Below are 6,000 nucleotides of genomic sequence, written 5' to 3' on the forward strand. Positions count from 1 at the left end.
AATATAACATTGTAAATGAATCACATGCTTCGTGTGCAGTTGTGGTCATTGGGGAAACAAGATGCTTTAGGGCATATGAAGCCATGAAATATAACAAACTAAGAAACTTAATTATTAGTGAATCAACTAAGATACAAATTGTGTTGAAAGAAAACGTATGGACAAGCTAACCTGAAGTGGTATGGACATACTATGAGAATGAATGCATGAAAAGATACATCACTGGAAGATGGTCGTATCGCCATGTTGGAAGTAAGATCTTGTGGTAGTCCATGGAAAAGAGGGGCGATTTGGGATTAGTTATATATAGATCAATATTCCCGTTTCCAAAAGGGCGGGTTTTGTCGTGTGAGGGAGTGGGATGGGGGGGGGGGGGTGATGAAAGGTCAATGTTGTATATGAGCGGCTTTGTCACTGAGCGAGTTTTAGAATGGGAAGCATTTCGCCACAAACTGTCCATGTTTTAATCCAACGAAAATATAAGAGAAGTTGGAGAAAATTTTCTAGAAACAATTATATTCTACGACACATTCATTTCCCTGAGGCGAACTCACTCAAAAACACAAAGTTCGGAATAACAATTACAATTGCCGAGGATAACACAAAAAGAGCATGTAAGATTATTTCCATTGTAGTCCACATACACATGACGCACATTATCAGCCCCAAGTTAAACTACCAAAGATTCTACTCCAAATATTTGGCTGGCGTTTGAATTTCATTTGCTGGGCTGCTGGTCCAGCACCAGTGTCGCTGATTGGTGGACCATCAGGAGACTTAACTTGTATTATACATTTTCCGTAAGTGATAAAACAACTTCTTTGCATTTGTAGTAAAACAATGGGAATCTAATTGTGGAATCTTAATTCTGCCAATTACTATGTATTATAAATTCAATTTATTTTCCTTTGAACGTTTCATCTGTATGCACTATCGGAAAACGCATGATTTGGCACATCCACAGTTTGTTTCCATGAGGAACAATTCTCTCGCCATGTACTTTTACCTATCTCGTTTATTACCTTCTTCATGCCCCGCTTTAGCTGAATAAAACAAGTAGTAACCAGAATAAAATGTATATGGTATGCCACATTGTAATGAAGGTGATGCTAATGTACTGCAAGGTTCCAGTGGTTGGCATGGTAGTTGAAGAAGTACCGCAATTTTCATGTTATCAGGGAAAATAATAAAAGTAATGGTGTACACTATTGTACCTCCACATCCTATAATACAAAATGTTAATGAATAGGTACTTTAGAATGCAAAGATGCAGGCTATCGTTATGTTATTTTCGAAATCGCTATTCTACAAGCGACTAGTATAAAACGACGCTCCACGACGTTCAAGCGTGTTTTGGCGGGAAATTAGTTGATCAAGTGCATGTTTCTACTTTGGAATGTTCTGTTTACTCAATTTAGTGGCCCTAGCACCATAAATGTGAGTACTAGTACACTTTATGATTTAATGAACAAATAATTTGTTGGTAGTTTGGTTCAGCGTGGCACGTGACTGGCTAAACTGCTACATTTCCCACCCTCCTCCATCGGCAGTGCAAAGTACGGTTTCAAATTATTTTGTAACCTTTCCATGGATTTAAATTATTTCCTCTGCTAAAACATCCATTATCACATTTATTTGTTAAGATCAAAACTAATTTTCGCATAAGATCTTAAGAAGACCGACATTTAATTGGAAATCGTGAGTTAAAAAATGCGAAATATATAACGACATTGTGAATCGTGTCTTGTGAGTAGTTCAAAATTGTAATTTGTAGTGCCTGGATTAATCCTCGATGTTAGGACCTCTTACTACAGGAGTACACAATCCTACATGAACATCGTTTACCAAAAACTGCACTACCGGAATTCTACTGGACTCTAGTTTGGGACCCTACTAGTATATGAGGAATTTTTTTCTGTTGTCACAGCTCAACTTTATCGTTAAGTCTTCTCTCGCACCGACAAACTAGTACTTGCTTTGATGCACAGTCTAATACAGGGGTTCCCAAAGTGGTCGATATCGAAAGGGGTCAGTAAATTACTATGGGGTCGAAAGGCAGTCTTTAAAAATTAAATGGTTATCATGAAATGACCCTGTTCTCTCCCCGTACTGAAAGAGTGAGAATAATCAACCAACCAATATCTAAACTTAAAGAAAAACCATGTCAGTTCACAAGGAGTCGAAAATCCTCCCCATTCTGTGCATGTAGGGAGAATATCACATACACACAATCACTTCGTGAATGAACATCAAGATGACGAGCTTGTGTAATATTATTGGCTTGAATATTACTTATAGTAATATTATAAAGAATATACAATATCACTCTTAAAACTATTGGTAAATTATAAATATTTCAAAACGCTTATGTTTATGTATATGTGAAAATATCTGTATTACCATTGGAACGCCGTCGCCTTGATCATGAATATTGCTATTTGGCCCTTTTATAACGAATCAAAATAAGAAATAAATTAATAGAAACAGTAATATCCACAAACACAAAAACTGTGACTATGGTACTTTAGAATTACCATATATTATAGAATTACCATTTATAAGACCAGACAAGAACCACAGTAAAGAATTAAAACAGTAATATCAACAACAAAAATGATAGCAATCATAATAATGATAATAACACTTGATAACTAAAATTATAATGATACAATAATTAAATGATAATTATGACAACTATAATAATATTACTAGCATTAATAACAATAAAAACACCAATAATATTGATAAACTGACATAGTTCGTGAATTAATAGTTTGGGGATTTATACAAAATCAACTTTACTAGGGGGTCGATTATCTGAATAGTTCGGGAACCCCTGGTCTAATATATTCGTCTCGTTTGCACCACAATGAGTGGGAACTCAATTTCTTGAAATTTACTTCATACCTGGCTTTTGCCAACTGCCTCGATTTAAATACACAAATGAAAAACAAGCGGCAGCAGTTCTACTTGATTCATACAGTGCAATAAAAGTACACACCACGAACAATATGGTAAAAAAGAAAAACTGTTATAGAATTATACTCACCGAAATTCTTCGGGAACAAGTCAGTGGCCATGATCGTAATATCTTGTACATACAGTTACCACTGTCACAGGTAATTTGTATTTCAAACTTACTATTCTTGGTTTCTACCAGTACTCGCGTTCACACTTTTAAAAGAATCACAATAACAATGGTTTCGTATTACACTATCACACACACGCATTTACAAAATTTCACCGAACTCCCGTGATCAGAAATGACTGAATACGACACTGTGCACTAACGAAAGTCTACTCGATATTAACATTATCTTCACGGAATCACGGATTACACGTGGTAAAGAAGGTTCTTAAAATCTTTGGTTAATATTTGCATTAATGGAAATTATCAAATCAAGGTATTTTTTTTTATTAAATTGTACACAATTTGTACACGTACTTTTGTGTCCAAAGTGATTTTATATATGGGAAACTTTAATTGCAATTAATGTATGAGTCCATCTTCCATTATTTCAAAATTTACTGGAATTTTGAAAGAACTAAGAATTATTTTGCGTTGCCTTGAAAGATTTTATATTAATTCAGTGAGAATTGTAGGACAGAAATACTTGTTTGTTGGACGACACTAGGCGCAAATTGTCAAGTTGCACCCCGCCCCCACCATCAAATTTCTGCATTTGACGGTTGTTGGTAAATTAAATTAAACTGACAATGGATGCCACCCCCTTCGTTTCCTAGTGATGCAAATGTGAATAAAATATTTTGACGATAGCACAGAAAATAAAAATAACCGTTACAAATAACGTAACGCCAATGAGACCATTTGATAGTTATACTTGGTGCGTCTTCAAGAAGGAATTGCCAACTAACACCATATTACTTAATTTAACGTATTATTTTCGCAGTCTTGCTGGGGTCTATATCATGTATTTACCCAATTGTAGTGTACAGAAAAGGAACAACGCTCATGGAATTGCGTCTCCTACTTTTCAGTTTATCATATCGTCTTTCTATTTCATGTGATGTTGGCAATGTACTATTTCGCATTTTTATCATTAACGGTGAATGCATTCAAGTCGGACGTTTTCTGTGAAACTGGCTTTGGATTTTTTTCAGGTAAGTGTGCAACAAGAATTTTGACGTTTAGTTGACCACATGTTAGTACAGCATTTCCAATAGCAGAACTGTCAGCTATCAATAACAGTGGCTTTGGAATATTTTAAATTTTGTTCAGGTGATTGTACAAGAATTGTGACGGTTAGTTGACCACATTTCAGTACAGCATTTCCAACAGCAGAACTATCAATAATAAAGAATGATAATCAAAATTATGACAATCGTTATCTCTGCTGTAATAATTTCCGACAACAATATTTATTAATCTTATACATTATGACCCAAAAAACGAAACTACCAAAAATGTGCACGTACAATGCGCATGTAGTACTCTTTATGCTTTACGACGAAATGCTGAATATAATTTGATGAAAGATGCTAGTGACAGTAGCTATGTTCTATGAGTATCATAAGCTTGCATGATAATTTGATTTATTGTTGTGCAATAATAAAAAATGACAATGAAAGAATCGAAGTCATAAAAATGTTGTTCTGATCAAAACTTAGAAATTTACGATTTCGCGCCAAAGTGTTGACATTTTCGCGCGTGAAAAGGTTTGCGCGTTTGGGTTTGTTTACAAGGGAGAAACGGTTTTAAGAGCAAACGTTTGAAGGCCACGGATTCAAACTGTTTATTGAGATGACCCCCTCACGTGTAGTAGATATTTGTAGGTAACTATGATAAATATCAGTGCTCTAACTACTCAACCAAGGTATGTATGGGGCTCATTATTCGAATTTCAGGTAAAACGTGAAAATGGAGAAACGTGCGCGCGTACACGCACATAGACAAACGTTGTTCATTTCCCGTATATTACGATTACCTAAATGCAATTAGGTAGATACACAAAGGTAGTGTTGCCACTGGAATCTATACCAGTTTTCTCACAAAATTCCCATAAGACAATCTGGACCTTCAATTTTTTTCCCATAAAAAGGACTTATTATTTACACAAATAAGTTCATTGCAACTTATAATTCTTCAAACTCTACATATTCTCCAAATTTCTCCCACAAATTTGTGGAAATTTTCCACGAAATGGCACCAGTGCACACTGGGCAGGAAATCGAATAATATTTGATGAAAATAGTCAGGAAAAGGTAACGACAAAGAAATCAGTAAATACGGCGAAATTAATTAGCAAAATCTCTCCAGTACAAGTAAGAAATATGAGTAAACACACACAAACGAACATAGAATAGGAGAGCTTTAAGAGGTTATGAGAACATATCAAGTAGGCCCTAGCAAATTTCTATCGATGTAAAGGAATACAAGTTTCCATATAAATGCGTAAATACTTCGAATGGCTTAGGATATGGCCTAACCTAGAACAACACGTGAATTCAAATCTAAATATGATAATTAGAAATCAAGGATAGAGAACAAGTTGGAACTGTACATGAATTTGATGCTAGGTATGATAAATTGTAGAGCGTTGCTACATTCTTGTATACTACAATTAGGTAAATTTTTACGCGCGCGCGCGCTTTTTGAACTCTGAAACTCCTATCCGTGGATCACGAGTCAAGCACGTGATTCAAGACCATGAAGAATCCCAGAAAGAGGGAGGGAGGGAGACATTTCTTTAGTTATTTACGGAGTTGGAAGGAGTGGTTTGAACCGTGGCGGTTCAACTACAGTGTAAGTCAATGGAGGTGTTCACACACAACCGCGCGGTTTTTCCTCGAATATGCGGTACCATCGCGGTTTCCGTGCGGTTCAAACCGCTAGTGTGAACAGGGGCTAAGTGGCGGTAGAAGGCAAGGGGTGAGGGAACTGGACTCTCTTTTCAATTTCATGACATGTAGTTGATTTCAACAACTTAAGAGAGGAAAGAAATGAATAATCTGAAACCTGACCTAACCTAACCCAACCTA

At 35.9% G+C, this 6,000-nt stretch overlaps 1 protein-coding gene across 2 annotated transcripts in view; it reads right to left on the reverse strand.

The window, feature by feature from the left end:
- LOC143039233 (facilitated trehalose transporter Tret1-like) overlaps positions 1-3,272 on the reverse strand; it is a 164,748-nt gene extending 161,476 nt beyond the window's left edge. The window contains exon 1 of one of the 2 annotated variants that reach the window (XM_076209103.1): positions 3,050-3,272. The gene's annotated coding sequence lies outside the window, so the exon portion shown is untranslated. The remainder of the gene's footprint in view (positions 1-3,049) is intronic. The other variant, XM_076209101.1, reaches the window with a different exon arrangement.
- Between the last annotated feature and the right edge of the window lie 2,728 nt (positions 3,273-6,000).

This window comes from Oratosquilla oratoria, chromosome 26 (assembly GCF_046742065.1).
Source record: "Oratosquilla oratoria isolate Oo_2021 chromosome 26, ASM4674206v1, whole genome shotgun sequence".
Classification (NCBI taxonomy): domain Eukaryota; kingdom Metazoa; phylum Arthropoda; class Malacostraca; order Stomatopoda; family Squillidae; genus Oratosquilla; species Oratosquilla oratoria.